Source organism: Accipiter gentilis, chromosome 12 (assembly GCF_929443795.1).
Source record: "Accipiter gentilis chromosome 12, bAccGen1.1, whole genome shotgun sequence".
Taxonomy (NCBI): Eukaryota; Metazoa; Chordata; class Aves; order Accipitriformes; family Accipitridae; genus Astur; species Astur gentilis.
Genome location: NC_064891.1, coordinates 18,237,016 through 18,260,159, shown reverse-complemented (window position 1 = coordinate 18,260,159; position 23,144 = coordinate 18,237,016). Strand labels below are relative to the sequence as shown.

General features: G+C 38.3%; 1 long non-coding RNA gene across 1 annotated transcript; it reads right to left on the bottom strand.

Moving 5' to 3' along the window:
* Positions 1 to 7,884: 7,884 nt before the first annotated feature.
* LOC126044841 (uncharacterized) lies at positions 7,885 to 22,628 on the bottom strand. The gene is made up of 4 exons (XR_007507792.1): positions 22,579 to 22,628; positions 12,790 to 12,849; positions 9,954 to 10,013; positions 7,885 to 8,560 (listed from the first exon to the last, which is right to left on the bottom strand). It is a non-coding gene; the product is annotated as an uncharacterized LOC126044841 (long non-coding RNA).
* Between the last annotated feature and the right edge of the window lie 516 nt (positions 22,629 to 23,144).

The following is a 23,144-nucleotide window of genomic DNA, read 5'->3' as shown; positions in this document are numbered from 1 at the left end:
TGGTTTAGTTGTTGCTAAGAAGTGCTTATCCTAAGTCAAGGATTTTTCAGTTTCCCATGGTCTGCCAGTGAGGAGGGGCACAAGAAGCTGGGAGGGAGCATGGCCAGGACAGCTGACCCCAACTAGCCAAAGGGACGTTCCAAACCATAGGACGGCGTGCTCAGGATATAAACTGGGGGGAGTTGGCCAGGAGGGGCTGATCTCTCCTTGGTCATCAGTCAGTGGGTGGTGAGGAATTGCATTGTGCATTACTCATCTTTTCTTGGGTTCTATTTCTCTCTTTTTTTGTAGTTACCTTCCTTTTCATTACAATTATTATTCTTACTATTATTATGCTATATTTTATTTCAATTATTAAACTGTTCTTAACTCAACCCATGAGTTTTACTTTTTTCGATTCTCCTCCCCAACCCACCGGGGCAGGGTGTGGAGGGCTGAGCGAGCGGCTGCATGGTGCCTAGCTGCTGGCTGGGGTTGAACCATGACAGCAAGGTAACAATTTATGCTAATTATACTATGCACTACTTATTTTGCTGGTTTTCCCCAGCAAGAAGGAGCTGAATGATGGAGGTAGCCTCCCTCTTTTTTGGACCATGAGAACATGCCACTTGTTGCTGTGGACAAACAGACATCACTTCCATTAAAAGTGAGAAGATGACATTTTCTCCACCCCATCATATGAATGTCAGGAGATATCATGATCAAAGCCACAAGGTCAATGGAAAATATCTAATTTTATGGTCTGCTACCTCCATAATTTTCAGGATTTCAGAAAAATATTTTTGTTTCTGCTCTAATTCTATTTAAGATATGGTATTGGAGGCTTTCATTTAGATAATGTGCATACCCTCATATTGAAAATTAAAATACTTAAAGATTTTCTAGATCACTAGGGAAAATGATTATATTACATGCTGGCATGCTGTTGATCCTCTATAGAAGTTTAAGCACCACTCAGCATTTATTTTCCATTTTGTTTTCCTCATCTAATGAGGAACTCTTTGGTGGATTTCCCCATGAAGTGCGGTTCAGAATACTCTACTCTTCATGTTGTTTCAAATTTTCTCTTCTCAACATGCTATTTTACATGCAGTGATCTAGATATCACTGCAGCTGTCTTCCTCCATGAACAATTTGCACTGTTCTAGTTCAACAACAGTTAGTTTCTATGCAATCCTATATTGGTTCTGTTACTTTTAATTATTAAGAAAGTAAGAAGGAAAATAAGCTTTAACGTTATTTTTGAGGAGGCAGAACAGGACATATACGACAGTACTTCTGTATGGTCCTGTATGTATGGACCTCAATCATACCATCTCCTGCAATATTCTCCATTTTGCCCGCATAGATAAAGGAACACAGACAGCTACTATTTATTTAAAAAAAAAAAGATAAGAGCCCTAAAGGTTCAGCAGACTTTGATTTTAGAAGAAAGCTCTTAATAAACACTTACCTGCATAACTTCATGGTTAACTGAAAATATGCTCGTACAGCATCTTTACAGGTTATTGTTACACGGCTTGCAAAAGTCTAAACCTATTCCAAATGTCAACATAAATGCTAAGAATACCTTCAGGCTATGAGTCTGGGCTCATTTCATTACATTTCATTTCATATCATCAGACTTCACTCAAAGCAACTAAAAATATAAATTAATTTTCACATGTAAAAAGTATCTTTATTTTATCAACTGCAAGCTGAATTTTGTATTACTTTTCATTAGTTCCCTCCTTTTAAAAATGCTGTAATCTATTCCATTTATTTGCAGTAGTGTTATTGCATTTTAGCAAAACAAGTCAACTATACATCATCTTTCCAGCTAAAATGTTGAAATACACATTTGCTGTACCATAATTAAATATCTCCTTTCCTCCTTATCGAACCTCAATACTTTTGCTGCACCCATTTTGCAATTGTGTTAATGTGCTGCTTAACAGCATCTCATGGTAACAGCTTTGCTCCAGATCCTTGAAGAAGAGCCTTGTAAAACAGAAGTTTTGATGCATATGAATGCTAATAGAGTTATTTCCACCATGTGTATATGCTGGAAATAAGACTCAATCATCTGGCCAGCGCATTTTAAATTTGGCAATCCTTCTGCTCAATTGAGATCAGCAGATTGTTGAACATTCATGGGTCAGGACTTTTTATTAGAAGACCCTGGTCTTATGTTCGCGCTTAAAACAATTCATCATTGCCCTTTCCATCTGAAGAACTTTTACGTTTTGAGAGTTAATTTACTGTATAAAGTTTGATTTGATAGGCCCTGAACCTTCTGCTCACAAGTTAGTTAACATTACATTTTTCCTACTCTTTCTTTTTCAGCTTCAAAATCATGGTTGATTTCCCTGTAATGAATAATTAATAATGTAAACTGTTCTGCTGGATAAATTAGAAAGGAAACAGAATAGCAAAATAGCCCTTTTCCTTTATAGTTCGGGTAAGAAAGCGTGATAGTGAAAGAAGAATATGAACATATGCATAAGTGTTCAGCTCTTTCGAAGACCAGCAGTGGCTATCTGGAGACATCCACCCAAATTTAGCCGCAGGGCTAACTGGCTCACATTTCATTCAATACCATAGAAGTTGTGTACATTGGAGTCAGAGTAATGTATTTTATCATATTCATATTAGCTAAATGTAAACAAACAGAATGCCCAGGTTTCGGTACAGATAACCATTCAAAAACTGAATTAGAAGGATTTACCTAAGGAAATCTGTCGTGGTTTAACCCCAGCCAGCAACTAAGCACCACGCAGCCGCTCACTCACTTCCCCCCCGCCCCAGTGGGGTGGGGGAGAAAATTGGAAGAAAAAGCAGAACTCATAGGTTGAGATAAAGACAGTTTAATAGGACAGAAAGGAAGAGGATAATAATGATGATGATTAAAGAACTGGAATATGCAAAACAAGTGATGCACAATACAGTTGCTCACCACTCGCCGACCGACACCCAGTTAGTTCCCAAGCAGTGATCTGCGCCCCCCTCTGGCCAACTCCCCCCAAGTTTATATACTGGACATGCCATCATATGGTATGGAATACCCCTTTGACCAGTTGGGGTCAGCTGCCCTGGCTGTGTCCCCTCCCTACTTCTTGTGCCCCTCCAGCCTTCTTGCTGGCTGGGCATGAGAAGCTGAAAAATCCTTGACTTAGTCTAAACACTGCTTAGCAACAACTGAAAACTTCAGTGTGTTATTAACATTCTTCTCATACTGAACCCAAAACATAACACTATACCAGCTGCTGGAAAGAATATTAACTCTATCGCAGCTGAAACCAGGACAAAATCCCAAACCCAAATACCTGACCTGCTGAAATGCATTATTCCTTCACTAACTTTTAAAATCTTTCTTAGTTCTTCTGACTTCTGTTTGCATAAATCAAATTGTTATATTACATGATCATCACAAAAATTAGAATGCAAAACAATGCATAAAAGCTAAAAAAGAACATTTGCACTCCATCTGAGGAGCTAAACATACGGCTTCTATACTGAATTATTTTAGACTGGCTGCTGACAACAGAAAATATTGTATCTATGCTTCAGCACGCTCCACAGCGGATCTGCTGAAATCTCTACTTTCTCTCAAAATCCCTGTGTTCTGTTTCTATGCCCCAGAAGAAAAACATGTTTTCATACTCAAAATGGTATACAAATTTTCATTTGGTATACAGTTACTTCAGTTGAATTAAAAAAGCAATGGCAAATTTTATATCAGAAGAGAAGACATATGTGTCTTGATTCATTGGAATCACCTTCATCTCCAGAAACCCAAGAATTCTTATAAAAGCAAATATGCAGTGTACATCACGTTTCCCAGACTTAGTGAATTCCCTCTTTCTCTTCAAAATTCCCCAAGAAATTTCTTTACCCTGTTCTCTGGACTATGAATCAGACTTTCTCAAGGGAATTAAAAAACGCATGCTTCGATTCTAAGCTAATAACAGCTCCTGAATGTGTCTCTGCCATAATTTAAGAAGCCTAAGGGTGTAATTACACAAATGAATTATTGAGAGGCAGGTTTACTGTATTTTGGCCATTCTGTTAAAAGCCTACATACATATGCTCTTTCTCTGAGGTAATTGAAGTTATTTTACCTTATATTCACAAAGATACGTGCGTATTTACACCGCATTGTAAGAACCTGGATTTTCTTGCCTTTATGCCTGATTTGGAAAAAGTAAATGTAAAGTATTATGCAAAAAATAATGATGCCCTACTTGTGATATTATTAACATGTTCTTTCTTATATTAGAAAAGAAAAAGAAAAGAAGTGCAGATTATTCATTTCCAAATCTGTAGGAGAAACTTTTCATTAGGAAAAAACAATCCCTTTAAGAAGCCCACTGTTCACTAACACCACCCTACCAAAAATTAAAAGCTAATATCTAAAAGTTGCTTTTTATTATTTGCCTCTGAGTTCTGAGCCTTGCAGGGCTTTTCATGATCACCTTTCATAATCAAGAAAGACAAGAGATTTTCACTATATGAATTCTGAAATAAGTATGTGCTCATATAGCTCCAATTCAATTGCAGCTGTAGTGGTACTACAGATTAAAAGTCACATGCCATGCAGGGCAAAACCTGTAAATGTTTCAGTGCATGCAAGGAACATCCTCAGGAAGAAATCTCAGTGGCCTGAGAGTGCCTTTTTCACTGAATATGATCCTGTTAGTTCAGTTCTTCTTCAGTTTTTTCCACATTATGAAATATCTAACATGTTCTAAGTAGAATTCTGGTTTTTTAATTATTATTGCAAAGGCATAGTTGCTGTGATAGATAGCAACAGGAAAGTGTATCTGGAAAAATCAATAGTAAGAGCAAAGGTGTGAAACAGCTCGTCCTTTGTCACTGCAGTTTGGTTACTGAGATGAACAAAAAACTTAAAGAATAATGATATACCAAAAGCTGATCAGAAAATGAAAGGCAAGACATTTCAAGGAACGTTTTCTCTACAAAGTTAAGAGTTTTCTGGGGAATAAACAAAAAACAAGAACAAGAACAATTCCCTTTGACCTTCGGATAAAAAATAAAATGTTATAGTGTTCAATTAATGGCGTGCTACATGATGTAAGTTGCAATTATAATTCTGAGTACTTCCGCTCCCTTCTATGTGCCAAAGTTCATTGTTAGATTATAACTGGTTTTCTCATGGTTTCCCTTTGAAGATTATGACAGCTTCATGATGATCATGCACGATGGGAGTTCAAGCCTCATGAAGGAGCCTCATGGCCTATAGAGGGTAATGAGAAAATTCTAACCAAATTATTTCACTTACTTCAACCTGAATGTTGGTCTTCTCTCACGTTCAGTTCCCAAATATTTCTGAAGCTATCAGCAAGAAGACCCCTCATATTCTCTGGAATACTTCAGGTGGGTGAGAAAAATATATTTAGCTTTGTATTGTAAACAGATAGTGATATATTAACAGTAGTTTTAGTCCATCTTTAAATGTAATAAAATTTAAAAAGTGATATTTCTCCCCCCACTTTCAGGTCACCTGTAATGCAACTTTGTATCAAAATAAAAAAAATCTTCCAATGCCAGTATTACAGTAAGGTAAACATTCCCTATTTTCAATTCACAGTTATCTACCTCATTTCAATCTTCAAAAACCAAACTGAGAAGTAAAATGTGAATTGTTTTGCTAAGATATCAGCAATTCGAATCTGCTGGCTTTTTTACTTAAAATTATTCCTTCCAAAAAGACCTATGCCATCCATTTAAATTTATTATATGGAGGAGGCAGTATATTATCATTACTGTTGGAATATAAACTTCGATTTCTTGACTTTGTAAATGTTCTAGTGTAATGTAATACTTTTCATAACACTGTGTTTTATTAAAGCCCACAAACACACACAACCCCACAAAGCTTCTAAGTACAGAAGTGCATATACTCTATGAAACATGTTCAGGACACCCAAGTCTGGCGCAAAGTGGCTAAGTTATAATTTTGAGACCTTACTCTGCCTGTTATATAGTACAGCTTATCCCCAAGAATGCTGTGCCAGCCTGAGACTGAAACCAGCAGCTCATCAACTGGCAATGCAAGGAACGTCGTATAATTAACCAAATGTAGTTTTTTACTTTGTTGGCACCCACCAAAACAAGCGAGCCAGCCACTGCAATACTCACGAAGGTGCCACTAATATATCCAGAAGATAATTCAAGGTAATTGGATAGAACAGAAAGGGAAAAGGAGGTGTTCAACGAGTTCACGTACACAGGGCTAATACGACAAGTTAGCTATTGAAAACTGATACCGCTCTGGATTTAAACCAGTGTGCTGCGCAGAGGTAAGCCAATGACTCCCCTCTCCCCTTTCCCCCCCATTTGTCATATGAATTGTCATTGCAAAACCTCCCAGGGGTATAAGCAAAGCACTAAAGCACTTCTATATGTACTGAGGGACTATCACTGTCGTGACTCTGGCTGGTAAGATAAACCAATTTTACCTCTTAGTGGCATTCTCTAGTCTCATGGCCTCTCCTTGTTCTCAGCTATGATGGCTGAATTGGCTTCTGCCCCTAAATGCTGCTGAATCCCACAGCAATCGTGAATCAGAGCTCTTAGCCACGGTAGTTCATAGACCAATATATTAACAGAGACTAAAATCAATGATGGTTTGCATTAATATGCCAGATTTTGAATTGCAGCACCTTAGGACCAGACCCACTGCTCTTCAGCCAGTTCTGGGACTTGTAAGCACCGCTCAATGGATGTGACGGACGGCTGGAGGTGATAACCTCTTAAATTGTCCTAGCTTGGATCAGTAAAGCTTGTCAAACAGAATTCATTAAAAACTCCTTTTCACCTAACGCAAAAGAAGTACCTAGACCTTCCCTACTTCCTACCCTAGCTTTCTACCCTTCTGCTGCTAGGAGAGGGTATCTTTTATTCATACTTTGTGTCTGCAAACTCTTCCTTTCCATCGTCTCCATTTTCTCCGCATTTTCCTCAGTTAAACTCAGAATAAACAGCTAATATTTTTCTCCTTATTTGTTGTTCAAGCCTTGTCATTTTGTTTAGCTAATCATCTTATCAGTACCTCTTGCTTTCTGTACTAAATTAAGTCTCCTCTTGACTTTACATCATCTGAACAACATATAAAAATATACAGTGAAAAACCTAGAAGTTTTCAGCTCAACAACTTTTAATACAGAAAGTTATAGGAGTATTATCGATCATGACAATGCTTAGAGTTAACTTTTGTTTCAGAAGCATATCTTGTAACTTGGAAAAGTAGACACGAGTTGATAAAAAAGAGCTGAAATATCTATTTTGCATGAGTGCCCGTTAAATTCTTCCCCCTACACAAATACTGCAAAATACCATTCATTTTGATACATAGAATATCTATTAACTTAATACAAGGCAACAGGACACATAAATAGCTAACTTATCTGTCATATGGCTGCACAACAGAATAAGCAAATGACGGTAGCCTTTCCTTTGTTTACTGAAGAACACAAGGGGCTTTGCTTGCTTGTTTGTTTTTTTGTTCCTATTTAAGTACAGTTGTGCAGAACACAAAGTGTGTAAGGTAGGAAGTGGAGCCGAGTATGTCCAAGATTGTTCATGCATTCAGGGTTAACCGGGTTGGGGCTACAAAAGAATTTTCTCCCAGGCTAAGCTGCAGGAATTTAAAAAAATTTTTGCTTTCTCTCATAGCTTGAAGGGTTAGTTGCTCACTTCACGGGTTCTCCTCACAGTTTTGTCTGACAAATTCCGTCTTGCTGCTCCATCAACCCAGGACATCAGTGATACCCTTCATCTTTTTCATTGCTACGCCAGAGCTCTTGTAGTTTTTTTTGCACTAAAGACTTAAGTTTGCCACAGTTTCTGTGTCTGTACTACAGCGGGAGTACGCAGGGAGAAGTAGCACATTGCCAGCTGCTGCAGGCTTCAAACTTAAAGTACAGGGAAGACAAATATGGACACAAACAGTCTTCCCATTCAGAACGGCCTTTGGTTTCTGTCCTGTACAAAGAGTTCCCAACAGCAAAAAATGCATAAGCTGTCTGTTCGGGTACTTTAAGTTGTCACAGGTACTCACACCATTTTCCGAATCATATTTTGGCCAAGACTGACTACGGTGCTGTGTAAATCATCAGAGACAGTCTACACATACAATTCATTCTGGAGAAAGTCAGTTGCATAAATGGAAAAACATCTGTGCAAACACAATGCAGCCAGGTTAATGAGAAGAAATCCAGATGTCTTACTCCTGTCTTACCTATCAATCATCTTCTGCTTGAGACAATTAAAATGCAGCTGTGTTCTTGTGCCTACCTTTCCATGCTGAAGTGCTTTGGCGGTCCGTCTTGACAATTTTTACAGCACCTCATCCTACTTCGGTAAGTCGCTCCCATAGTCTCTGCTGGCTGCTGGGCATTATCCCTTGTTTGTACGTCTGGTTTGCTTTTCACTGCAACAATCTACAACACTTCAGTAGTACCTTGAATTTCTTACTTGAAGGGAAGAGAACTCCTCCTTCCCCCCTGCCTGTTGCACTGCTTCCAAAACACAGACACAGCTCAGACATTTTTAGTCTCTGGGGGGAAAAAAAAAAAAAAAGAAAAGTGTACAAATTTTGTAAGACAAGGCACGGTAAAGGACATAATGACTATGGCACTGCCTGAGCTGGCCCAAAATGCAAGTGCTGTAGAGCTGCAATCGGGATAAAGGAATTTGAAGCAGGAGTGCAAGAAGGACGACCACACTTTTAAGACAGAAAACACACGTCTAACCAGACTCCAGCTCCCAAACCACAAAGAGCTGGACACGATGCCAGAATACCACTTAATTTCATGTCAACATGGGCAACAGTCATAAAAATCTCAATACTGGGACTAATGATTCTTTTTGAAGAATGGACCTGGCATCAGAAATTCTTTCGTTTGCTGGAAATCTGTTCAGGCAGTACATAAATCATTCAGACTCCTTTAACCCTCTTCCATCTCCAGTGACTGCTAGAGAGCAGGAAGTTTCCCAGCGCCACAAGGGCAGAGAATGCTAAATAACTGCTGCCTTGTATTCGCGGTGGGAGTCAAACCATACACGTGCAGCTGCAGACCAGCTCTGCCTGTTTTCATAAGGGGTGGGTATGAGCTACACTCTATTCTGACTTCAATTTCCGCATGCTGCTTGTTAGTCTCGTACCAGTTGCTCAGAATTGGAACCAGTGCTTTGAATAAAGGCTCCTTCTTCCCTCTACCATTTACCTGGTTAAAAGGAAGCCCCCCACCATCACTACTGCATACGCACACTTTGCATGACCAAAGTAGGAATCTTGCCACAGCGACTGTTCGTAGGGGCAAGTCAGGTCACTTTTGCTACCCTCCGTGTTGCCTTCATTATCTGCCCCGCCACATCCCCTACTCTTCACAAACAGCACGCACGCACACACAAAAAGGACGCAAAACATTATACAGAATGTGGGGTTTGAGCACTTGGTAATATGATTAAAAAAAAAGAGAAGCAAAATGAGGAGAAGGTAGGGAATTAATTAAAAAATCAGTGAACATTTATGGTGTGTACAATGGCATTGTTAAAATGTCTTCAATTTTGTAAAGATAAAAATCTGTGAAACAATTCCTAGAAAATTTTTTGGTGGGGGGTTTATTTTGTTTTGTTTAGGACCAATACATATATTTAAAAAGCTTTTTTAATGTAAGCATAACTTTTCAAGTTGTTTTTTTTTTTTTATTTTTCCCTTTCTCTAGTAAGGCTTTTATCAAAATCGTTTCTCATTTAGATCAAGCCATACAATAGTAATTTCCAAAGCATAAACAGGCAGCAAGCCACAAATGCAAATCACCAGGAAAACATCACCCTTTTTCCCTTAAAAGCCTGGAATATTCTGTGCAACACAACATGACACAATGATGTCTGAACACATTGCTGGCAACATGAAGTGGAATTTTAGAGAAAGAAAGTGTACTAACCATAGTATCACATGAAAGGACTAGTATTTTGTTGTTTCTTGAGTAGGCAGGTATAGTCTTCTAGACAAGCAGGAAAAAAACCAGTGTTATTTCAGTGAACATCATGAATATGTACCCTTACAAGACTGTGCTTGCCTTTCTCCTATAGGTATATGGGATTTGCTCCCATGGATTAGTGCAAGGCTGCCTGAAGAACATCAGATGTAATCACCAACCTGACCTCATCAGAAACTGTATTCCCTTTCTCCCTCAACCTGTGCCCTTCTAATGTCATTAATTAGATATCTGGCCTCATGCAGCCTCCTTAATGATAAATGTAATGCAGTGCAGCAGCAAAACAGCATAAAGACCACATCTATCAGCTCTGTGGGCAAATAGGATGAAAAGTGAAAAAAGGATTTTCTGTCTTCAGGGAAGACACTCTAGAAACCGCAATACAAAACCTGTGTCATGGAAACAAACAAAAAAGCACTCCAAAAACACGACAACAAATTCCCTTCAAGCCCTCACACCAAAACAAAACAAAAAAAAGGAAACAAAGGGGAAAAAACCCCTCTTATTTACTACCACTGACACTAAACAACGCAACAGGACTAGAGCAGGTGGGTTTTTTTTTTAACGCCCTCCCCAGAATATGAATACACCCCAGAATACACGTGAACTCTGACTGGAGGGTAAAGCCAGGCTTCTGAGAATGCACCTGACTGAGAGAAGCCAAGTGTTTGCTTTGACGGACATCTCCAGCATAAAGAAGGAAAGGAAGTACACAACACCCCAGAGAGGAGGCTTTTACAACGTCTGGACCCAACGCTGAAGGAAAAGGGAGAGTTTCTGATACAAGGAAAGGCAGGCACGCACAAAACCAAGCACATACACAGAGGACGGGAAGAAAGCCACGTCCTCGCCCCGACAAAGGAGCGGATTTGGTGCAGGGAATGGTGTGAATGGAGCTTACAGCAGCTGAGAAACAGACAGGGAATCCTACGCTGCAACAGCTTGCAGGCATTCCTTAGCCTGTGCCAAAGATGCTGCTTGCTTTATACATCCAGCTAGCGCTCTTTAGGCTCTATCCAGGTGCTAGGGTATACTTAAACCCCATCCACGGTAGTGAGACTTCCAAGGCACAGCAATAGCCTGTTCTTTTTAGTTAATTCCTCAATCCCAAATGTCAGCATGGTGATCGTGATGCTGCAACCTAGACAGACCCAGTAAGAGAAGGTGTCCTGGTGGATGCCCTCATAATGAATGATTCCTTGTCACCCTCATTCTTACATCTCATTGAGTTTTGTTTTGTTTTGTTTTATTTTATTTTATTTTAATTTAATTTTTTACCTTTCCCACTGATTCCACTTAATAAGCACAAAGTCCTAACAGCTCCTATGGAAGCGTTATATTTTCAAGTCAGCCATGTAGATCAATGTAATAAACATGGAGCCTCAGATTCTATTATTCAGACATCAAAGTGCATTTGGTCTTCCACAGAGGATGCCAATGACTTAATGCCAGGTTACTAAAAGCTAAACGTACACACACTGAAAGATGTGTGCACGAACAGAAAACAGACATGAGCAGATCCTGTTTAGATCAGTGCGTCTACCTACAACTGCAAACATTCTCATGGACCATCAGGTCTTAGTCAGTCTAACATTAATATATTTGAGGATAAATAAGATTTCGCTTAAAACCACCTTGCTTGCTTTCTTGTCAGTAGAGGCACACTGTGCTCTGTTCCACGTAAATCTTAATCTGTTTTAGAATGTCTGTGATCTAAATAACGTTTCTGTGGTCAGAAGAAACTGTTCTTTTGTCATTCATTAAATACTGAGGTTCAGCCAATTTTCCATTTCTAAAGGCACTTCTACTGAGAAAAACGACAGCTTTCACAAGTTGAACAGATATGTAACTCTTCGAAGTTTTAGCACATGTACATAATTTTAAATTCTCTCATTACATCTACTGATTTCAACAGGAATGTTCCTAACACATTAACTTAACCATGAGGGTCATTGTAGCACAAGGCCCCTGAACAATAGTCTATACTAGCAATGCTGTGCATGCAATAATCAAATTTTCAGATGTAAATGCCCCACAGAAAAAGCAATATTCTCTTCATTAAGTCACAGCAAAAAAAGTAAGTCTGACTCATTTTAGCCCTATTTTTAAAGCACTCTTTCAAGCATCTCCCTCAGGCAATGAAAGAATTTGCAAAGCGTTTTGGTGAAACATTTAAAAAAATCTCACCTTTAATGTTTTGAAATCTTGCTCATTTAATTTTTTTCAACTTCACAGCATTTTTAACACACAGAAGGAAGCAGATCAAATTCAGATGCTTGCTGCTTTCTTTCTACCTTGATATATGCTATATATGATACACCAAATAGGACATGGTAATGGCTTCAAGGTAAAGAACAGGAGAACAGTGCCAGCTGTGCAGCTGCCTCAAAATACAGAGTATTATGTGAACTAAAGAATGACATTTGCTACTGTTCTACCATAAATGTTATAGTTGCAATTCAGTATTATACTGACACAAGGCACTGCATGGTTTTATGTTTCTAATATGAAATTATAACTTTTCCAGGTAATTGCAGCACAGTCATATTTCTCTTAGGTTCACAGATAAGGCATTTACGTATATTAAAAAAGAGTTATTTCACCTATTATGGCAAACTGATGAGCGAAATCATCACGCTAATTTCAACATTAGAAAAGTTTAAATAAAGGCTATTAATCCTTTACATCAAGTCTAGAGTCATCTATAAATGCCTATTCATATTTTAAGGGTACATCTTTTATAGGTGGAGACAAGATTTTTCTATCTCATTTTGGAACTTACAGGACATAATCATTCTCAGCCTTGGGTCACTCTTAGTTTGCTGCTGCTGAATCTGTAAAACTGAAACATGGTTTTGAGGATTAGCATATAATAACAGAGAGACTGTAGTATTTAATTAAGAAAATCAAATTTTCAAAATATTTTCATGTAAGATGAAGGGCCCTTTTTGCTGAGATTTTCTTTTTTCTACAATACCCAATAAAAATTGAAGAAATAATGTTAGTCCTGTGAAAAGCATAAATCCAGCACAAGTAATCCTTTTGGAATTTTACTATAAGAGTCAGTCCTCAAAAAAGAAAACATGTTTTAAAAAATTTAGGCACATTCTGGAAAGTACTGTAGTGTATACAGCTATCAAATTGCAGTGGCTTCAGGGTTGCTTCAATACATTTAAAGTCAACAGATGCATTGTTCTTTCTCATGAAGAATGATTTTTTTCCTATCCTGTTGAATTTTATTAACATAAATACAAATATTAATCATACAGCAATAACATAATGACTTTTTGTTCTGGAGCCCTAATTGTTGCTAAAGTATCTCTAATCCTTTTACAAAATCCAAATATAAACAAGTTTTAACTCACATATCAGAGTTTTTCTCAGATGCTGAAGACACTATAAAGGAATTAAGGCAATGAGAAATTATGATGTCAAAAAAGTATTTCTGTAGGCAATTCAAGGAAGCCAGAACTTGATTATTAGACACAGCAAGGTGAAAACCAAAAAAAAGTATACACATTTTTGAGTATCTGTAGGGTCATGCTATTAGACAGTATATGAAACAACAGTTTGTGGTCACATAAAGGAGAGTGTCTAAATTTTAAGTTTCCTTTACCTTGAATATAATTTTCACAACAGCAGGATGAAATATTGCCAATTATATAAGGGAAATTATCTTGAATCTCCAATTCTCTGTGCGAGATATACTACCCCTTTCAAAATGTCTTTTTTTGCTTGTTTGTTTGTTACTTTCCATTAGGCAGAGATGGAAGAAATCCAACAAATACAATGGTACAGAAACCCCAGAAATTGCTTCTTTCTGCTATTGAGCAAGGAGTTTTATTTGATCATGGAAACTAGCTTCTCTTTCTTCTGGTTTTACCTCATTTTTTCTGATGCTTATCCATCTAGATCACCTTGCTTTTATTCTTTTGAAAAACATCATGCATTTGCAATGACCAAAATTTTCCACCCAAGTTAAAACACATGTATGCTTTTGCTCCTCTCCTTTTCCTGCTTATAATGTGTACAACTGAAAGCAGTTGAGCTAAGACAAATCTTTTACTTAATGAAAACCTCACAGCCTCTGGTATTCTTTCATTATCGGGATTCATCGGCTCTAATCATCTTTAGTTCTCAAACCCAGAGGGTACAGGATAACAAGAGTTAAGTGAGGTGCTTAGGGAAAAATCCTTCTAGGAGTGAGTCTAGTTGTCAATATTGAAAAGATAATCTAATAATCTATTATCCCACAGAGATTCATATTTTAATTTAACTTGGCTAATTAGACCTACAACTCTAAGGATCTGCAAATACCCTTTAATGCTACCGATTGTAGAAATCTGACTGAAGGTAAAGCTGTGACATTAGTTTGTTGGAGATTTATATCATCTCTTTGGCTTCTAAATATTTAATGCCAAAAAGCAAGTCCTTTGAGTGAGCGTCTTCTAGCTCTCCCAAAAGAAGGTCAAAACAGGTCTCTCATTAGGTCCCTTAAAAAAAGAGTCTGATACAAGTGTAAAGATAAAGCTTAATTTACAAATTTGTCAAAGACCAGGAAGCTGACGTAAGAAATTCATGCATAGAATCTTAAAAACAATTAAAAGCTGGTAGTATTTTGATAGTGGCCCTTCAAGTGCCTCTTAAATATACATTCCAGGCAAAGAGGAATGACATTTTCCACTCACGAGCTTTTGATAACAGGAGTTTTGAACTTAGCCATCTTTCTTTCAAACCTGTTAAATAAACAACTTATTCTATTAATTTCTCTCATTTCAACTTTCAAATAGAATAGAATAGAATCAAACAGAATAGAACAGAACAGATTAGAATGGAATATTTCAGTTGGAAGGGACCTACAATGATCATCCAGTCCAACTGCTCGAGCAATTCAGGGCTGACCGAAAGTTAAAGCGTGTTGTTAAGGGCATTGTCCAAATGCCTCTCAAACACTGACAGGCTTGGGGCATCGACCGCCTCTCTAGGAAGCCTGTTCCAGTGTTTGACCACCCTCTTGGTACAGAAATGCTTCCTCATGTCCAGTCTGAACCTCCCCTGGTGCAGCTTTGAACCGTTCCCACGCGTCCTACCACTGGATACCAGGGAGAAGAGATCAGTGCCTCCCTCTCCGCGTCCCCTCCTCAGGAAGCTGCAGAGAGCAAGGAGGTCGCCCCTCAGCCTCCTTCTCTCCAAACTAGACAAGCCCAAAGTCCTTAGCTGCTCCTCACGGGACATTCCTTCCAGCCCTTTCACCAGCAATGACTTTTGAGGATCCCTTACTACTGACTGGTGGTCCCAAGGGGTCTGTCAGGAGACCAACACTGTAAGAGGTGGGAGAGCAAAACACAGGCCAAGAGTGTCTGCTTTGACAAACTACTTATAGCTCACAAAAAAAAAAAAAAAAAAAAAAGAAAAAAAGAGGGGAAAAAACCAGTCTGTTCCTTCCTCCTTGGCTTCCCTCACTTGCAGCCGCCAGACGCTCACTACAATCAGTCACTAAACCGAATGGCTGACTGCAATGCTCTCTGCAACCACTGTGATTTTACCCACGTTTACTCCCTTGGATGCAAACTTGCCCAAAGCTAACCTGGTGAATCAAAGAGACAGTTTCAGGATAACTGCCTGCTTTCTTACGCCGTTTTAAATTTTAATAACCTAGGACTACTTGCCAGAACGGATCCGTGTTAAGTGTGGGGTTTGCAGTATGTGTGGGCGGTAGTTGAAGGAACAGAGAAATGACAAAATTTCACAACTGACCTTTTGCTAATGTTTCTTTCAGAAGCAACAGAAAACAATCTTCTATAAATGGCAGACAGGATTATGCCAAGTGTGAATGCTACAGTTACCCAGCAATAGAGGAAACGGAAAAATCCCATTTTTCAGGTCAGAATCTCAAGTTCTGCTGGAAAAAAAAGTAGTGGACAATATTTCCCATAAAAAATAATTGCAACATTATGTGTTATGTAAAATTCCACACTTTAGGAATATAAATATATCCACATATACATGCTAACTTATTACTAAATGGGGTTTTTTTGTAAATACATGGCATACTGAAATTTCATTTTCTGTCACTTAGAAAGATTAATATGATTACTAATCTTCTAATTCATTACCATGAGTCACATATGTTTAACTACATGCAGAGACAAAATCCCCTTGATTATTTTTTCTTCTATATGACTCCTCTGAAACTGTTGTTGCTTGCTTTCAGTAACCAGTGTCAGTAAGAGGAAAAATTCACAGGATACATACTGAATTTGAACAGTGAACTCATCAGGTGCATCTTCTATTCAATGCCGACGAATGATAGTGCACATGGGCCCTTTTTACAGAAATGTTATTTATGTCCCAAGTTAGGTAAGTAAGTCAGGCATGAAATCCAGAACGTTTAAATGTTTTCTGACTACACTTGCTCAGCAAAAGCCAGAGACCAGAAATCTGCTCATTCCCTCATCTTGCACAGCTGGTGTATGTATTATCCAGTTCTTAAATCACTTAAAAACATACTAAAGGAAGACTCCCAGGGCCACGATATCTTTTAAGGTCATATGGAGGTTTTTTAAAGTCTCAAAGCTAAACCTAAGCTTAGGCAGCCATCTCAGTAGCTACACATAACATGGTTAAGAATTAAACAAGTGGTTACATGCTATGATGAACTAGTGTTCAGGAACATTTGGTTCAAAATTAATAAAAATGATTTGTCAGATTAATTGACAGATAAGACACGTCATGGAAATAATGATCGGTGTCCATTGCAGGTTGCAAGAAAGACCTGGTGTATCATATGGACTAGACTGCCTATAAATAAATGTAACTTTCTTCTTTGAGGTCATCTGTTTTACCCTCAGCCCTTTACTGACAATCATCTTTAGGTAGGCAGCAGTGCTAAGGTAAGTTAAGATTAAATACAGGAGGTAGATGTGCAAGCGAGGCAGGCTGATAAATCCAAATAGGCTGCTGCTGCACCATGGAGACTACCAGCTTTGGACCGAAAGTCCAGTTCAAAATCTGTGGGTTTTATAACCTTGGACATGATGCTGTATTCTTAACACTACACTGATTTCAGGCACAAGCTGGCCCAAACAGAGCCCTTTTGAATGCATTTCTGGCCAATGTTTCCAGTTCAAAGACTGACTTCGTCTCTTCTGGGTCAGTAGGACCTGCAAAGCTCACCTCCTCCCCAGCTTTCTTCCCTTCCCAGAGGTAGATACAACTTAATGCCTCATGCAAAACAAGGCTGACGAGTCATCCTGCTGACTTCCTGCTGTAATAAATAAAAATCCTACATCTGAGGATGTCATACTCTATTTGAAATTTTTTGAAGTCAGCAGGTTGGAAGGAATGAAATACATTTTTCAGATTCAGCAAAGGGAAACAGAAGTGAATACTGGTAAAAATAAAATAGAATATGATGAGTATGAACAAATGGTCTCAAGCGATCATTAATGTGCTGTCTGGAAACCTTAAGAAAATGTGTTGTCTAATGTCTAGTGATTGAAGCAGAAGAATATTCGTCGAAAAGCAATGTAAAGTTTTTAGGTGTAATGAAAATGTGAAAGAATCATCAGTTTTCAATTAAGAAGTCTCTTATGATTCATTATGACTGCATTTTGGGTCTTTTTTAATTGCTTTTGAATTCTTAATTTTACTAGGTTTCCCTTTAACATAGAGTTACTCTAAAAGTCTATTTGCTCTCTTTATTTCTCAGGGTAGGTGTGAGTGACTGCATTTTGACTTGCGCGCATAACTTATTTATTATAAACCTGATTAAATATTTAATGCTATGGATAGGTTATGGAAATTGTTATGAATTGCTGACAGCGGTGGGTGTTAACAGTCACTTGTCATTTAGGACAGATGTAAAGAACCATTAAGCTCCTTTACGCAATTAGGCAGCTGAAGCAATAACTATTGGACAACTCTGACACAAGATACTGTCCTTCTTCCTGTCCCCAAACACCATAATTTTGGGAGCTAGCTATGCCCAAAGATGTGGACAAGTTCAACTACTCTTTGAGGAGAATTAGTAAATGACTTTAGAGAACAAAGCAGAAATATGAAACATAGTAAGCAAGCACAAAACTGTCTCAACAGGTATAGCAGCATGTCTCCAAAAAAGCGTTAAAGGAAAGTTCTCACTTCTTGGCTGAGTGATGGTCATAGGAGGCCATAAACAAGGAATATTCTCTTTTCTGAATATTCTCTAAGTCAGGAATATAGGATTTGGGAAGTTTCTTACACATAAATTGTAAGAATTTCATCAGTGATACCTGATCCTAAATTTTTTTGCTGTTAACACCGATACAAAAAGACCAAACTTTGGAAGACACTTGAAGTAGTAAAAATAACTGAGTTAATTGCACTATTTCTCTATTTCATTAGCCACTGTCCTCTTTGGGGAAGAGTCACCTTATTTTCCACCGACAAAGCTGTTGAACAATTGGTTCTGTAAAATGCTACATACAGTTAAAAAATTAGGCATGCTGTTGTTACTTACCATGTGTCTGAAAGGCATAATGGCTCACAGACAGGGAGTGAACCAGATGGTATGACAAAGGAAATTGGGAGTCATTAAATTGCAAAGAGGGAAAAAGATGTTGTGGAAGAAAATTAAAGAGCTAAAAGGCGCATATGCCACGTAGAGGAAAAAAAAAAAAAAAAAAAAAAAAAAAGAACTGGGGAAAATACCTTTGTATCTCCCTGTGAACTATTAAAGGCAGAAAGAGTGAAAAATGTTTTGAGATTTCTTTTTTTATTTTGTTTTGGGGATTTTTTTGCTTTCTCTTCTGAAGGACAGTTTTGCTAAGAGTTTTATGAGAGTCAGTATAAGTTCAGATAAAAGTGTCTTAAAAACTCTTCCTGTGAGCCATTCTCTTGTTTCATTATTTCATTCTCAAAGAAGGAGTTGCTTATTTTCTCTTCCTTTGAAGAGGAAAAAGACTATCAACTATCAGATTTAAAAAATAAAAAAGAAAGTCTTTGAACTAAAATTAACTACGGTATTTCAAGCTATTATTATTAAGTTGCAATCTTCTCTACCATCAAAGAAATGAGTCAGTATAAACCCAGTATCACTTATTAGTTCTTAAGATTAGCTGTAAATGTAAAGCTGGCATAAATCTGTATAGGTTACCAGCTGCTGTATAGCTGTGTTGATACATGCTTGTCCTCCTCTCACCACCAACTGTTAAAATCTAGAAGTTATTTACTAGGCTGCGTGGGTACGCTGTAGGGATAGCAACCTCTATTCCAAGACTTCTGCTCTGGGACACTCAGACACTTGACACACAAATCAAGGCTACTGGCACCACTCACCCAGGGAACAAGGCACTCATCAAAACCAGTCCACACGTCAGGGCCTGGATGGCAATTTGGCCCCTGCACATAGCAGGTCTACCTCCTCCACTCTTCCCGGGGAGGGCTACAGCTCAGAATAACTTAATTTGCCTATTGCTCCTTTGTTTTTCTAGCTCCTACCGGACTACCTAGTAACTTAGAGCTGAGTAGATGTGATCAAGGTCTCAGTTATCTGAGAGGTTGTTTTGGCTAGGTTTCACCCTACACAACATCACTGTCCAAAGAGCAGCGAAAATGGTGAAGGGTCTAGAGCACAAGTCTTATGAGAAGCGGCTGAGGGAACTGGGGTTGTTTGGTCTGGAGAAAAGGAGGCTGAGGGGAGACCTGATCGCTCTCTACAACTACCTGAAGGGGGGTTGTAGTGAGGTGGGTGTTGGTCTCTTCTATCAAGTAACTAGTGATAGGATAAAGGGAAATGGCCTCAAGTTGCGCCAGGGGAGGTTTAGTTCAGGTATCAGGTAAAATTTCTTCACCGAAAGGGTTGTCAAGCATTGGAACCAGCTGCCCAGGGAAGGGGTTGAGTCACCATCCCTGGAGGTATTTAAAAGATGTGTAGATGTGGCACTTAGGGACATGGTTTAGTGGTGGACTTGGCAGTGCTAGGTTTATGGTTGGACTCAATGATCTTAAAAGTTTTTTCAAACCTAAATGAATCCATGACTCTAAGTAATTGACAGACTCAACAGGTAACACATCAGGCTTGCTTCTATCTGCATAATATACTTTTACTCAGGTAATTAGGTCCAAATGTGGACAGTCCTAGAATTTAGGATTGTACTTCAAGTCAAGCTTTACGAAAGACGCTTCACAAATAAAATTTCCAAACAACTAGCAACAGCTATCAAACAGCAAAAACCTCCTCCTTTATGTGGTGGAATGGAGGTTTTGTATGAGGGATTCTAGAAATTCCATTTTCAAAACACGGCCTTATTCTGCAAGTAATAAATTAGGACCTTAGAAATGAAAAAAATCCCCATATATTCCTTCTGAAAGGAATGCAAGCACTGAATTTAAGAAAAAAAATATTCCATGGCTTTTTTGTTACTGCTTGTAATATTCTGAAACATAAAAAATGTTTTGCACAAACATTTCCGTTTCTGTGATGTTTTAACACATCCCTTATCTTTCCTGCATGTATCCCATTGACTTTTCTCAGTCCTAATCTCCCCCTAATTTCATAAGAAGCTTTTTCATTCCAGAGGCTTGTGTACGGAACAAATTGTCTGGGATTTCCGAGTTCCCACCTGCTTTTCCTGCCAGATGGGCAACTAAGCTCTATGAAGCTCCTGAACTTCTGAACTCCCTCTTGGAGCACCAAGTAGGATGGCCAGCATGGTATCAGGAAATTTGAGTGTCCTGACCATTTGTGGATTAATTTTGACACAACTCTTTCTGTTCCAGGCTCCCATTGCTGAGCATTAGAAGTGAATGTCGTCAACACTTGACAATTTGGTCATAACTGTAAAGCAAATGGTAGTTGTCAGGCTTGTTTTAACTGAAGTCTCTGAAATAAATTCTTAGAGATGATACATATGACAACCCCATTTTTCTAAGAAGACATAGTTTAGAAATTTTTCAAGCCATCCCAACAAAGTGGAATTTCTGCCACAAATTTTAAGCAGGCTATAGCACAAAAACCTCATGCTTAATTCACTTTTCCATATAAATAATACTAAATTACATTAGCTTTGCCTTGACTTGTCTATTACTCTGCAGATAGGACTCCATTAGAAAGCCCCTTCTTGAAGGAAAAGAAACCAAGCTTAAAGATAATAATTCTAATAAATTTAGGGTTCTTATAAAATTAGCTTCCCAAATAATGGCAACAATACTTTATGTTACCTTTGCTCATGTGGATCACTGAAAAACTCTATCGATACATGGGGATTTAGTAATTTCCTTTTATATGTAGAGTTTAAACAACATGGTTACAATTCCTGAACTTTGATTGAGAAGAAATGGTTTCAAACTACATGGGAACCTAGAGAAAAGTATTGAGAGGGTGTAGTTTCTGCATCAGGCAGGAAGATTCTGGAAGGTGAAAGTTGCACATGCAATTAATAATCTTCAAAGGCCAAATCTGTAATTTAACATCATAGATGCAGAACTTGTAGGCTACCATAGTAGCATACTGAGATGTTTATGCTGTTAATAGGAATACCAGTCCACAGAAGCTGATAGATACCTGCCCCATCTGAAACACCATCTTATTGACAAGGATGGAAAAGGTTATGCAAACGATTAAATATGTAAATAAATAGATTCAATAAACAACACAGCTAAAGCTAAGACAGCAGTGTTGAAAGAATATCCAGAAATGCTCAGCAATGAATTCAAGGTTGGAATATATTACCTGTCAGAAGTATAAAAGGATCTGGAATTTGCATGTGTTCACCCACAACTCTGAAACTACTGAGAAAAGTGTATCTTGGGCATTGGGAGGACACATTTTCATTGTTAATTTTACCACAGCCTGACAAAGCCCAAGGCCTACTGCCAAATCTGCTATCCCTCCATGCCATACAGCTCTGCGTCCCAATCACACTTCCCAACTTCAGGCACACTTAGAAAGTGCAAATTCACTTTTATAATGTGTCCAGACAGAGTGACAGGAGAAGGGCTGCGGCTGTATGAGCTTTTGTGTTGCCCCTGCGAAGAGGGGCTCAATCCACTGCTATCCTATACGTGCTTATCCTCAAGTCATCTGGTTGGATGCCAGACACAAGCACACGAAATTGGGTAATTAACCTGAAGCGAACAGTCGCCAAAGTGATCCAGTATCCTTCAGAGCCCCATGAAAGCCCATATGGCGTGGATAAAACTTGACTGAGCTAATTCTTTAAACACTGATCAAACACATTAAAAACTGAAGCCTCTTTTACTTTGTGTGCTGCCTCTTCCAACTTAGCAATGAATTTGTTCCTGGGTCGGTCCATAATTCATAACAAGGTAACTTAATATGGAGATGAATATCTAAAATATTTAGAGAGGCTTACATTATGAAAAAAGCAAACGAATAATCATCCTTTCTGTGGTTTTAGGAGTTTTCAATCATTTAAGGTTCTAACTACCTCTCAGTGATACATTTTTACGGAGAGTGATGTTATTGCCCATCCACAGGGCACTCTATGGCCCTCTATGATAACAGTAAAAAGACTGCATGATCACAATTCTATACAAGAATGATTCTTCATAGGTGTGACGTTATTACCTGATGGTCAGAAGATCCACATTGGAACTGCTTGTATGTGCAGTCAGTCCCCTCTTCAACACAGTCTCTTCTCATATTTTATCTGATCCAATACTTTACATAGTCTGAAAAGTATCAAATAGCAGAAGAAAGATTCTTGAGATGAACTCATACAATTTAAAACAACATTCAGAGAAAAAGAATCATCAAATAAATATAATTTAGTGGGAGACTACAGTCTGTTCTATAAGACGAGAAAGCAGCTAAATACGCTGAATAAATCATTCTGTGAAAATTATTCACTCAAGTCTAGCACAAATAGTAAATTTTACAAGTCCGCAAAATTGAGAGTATCTTGTGCTTCTTTCACAGCAACTCCTTGCATGTGTAAAACTTGCTTATCTGTCAAATTCTTTCTGCAAAAATGACAGTCTAAAGGGCTTGTCATGTACAGCATCTGTTTTCAGATAATCCAATTGCACCATTCCAATCTTCTTTCCCAATGGCCTAAATGAGGGGGGAATCAAACACATAGTCATCACTGTGCTTATGACAGTGCTTTGCTGTGTCAGGAAAGTGTCTGCAGA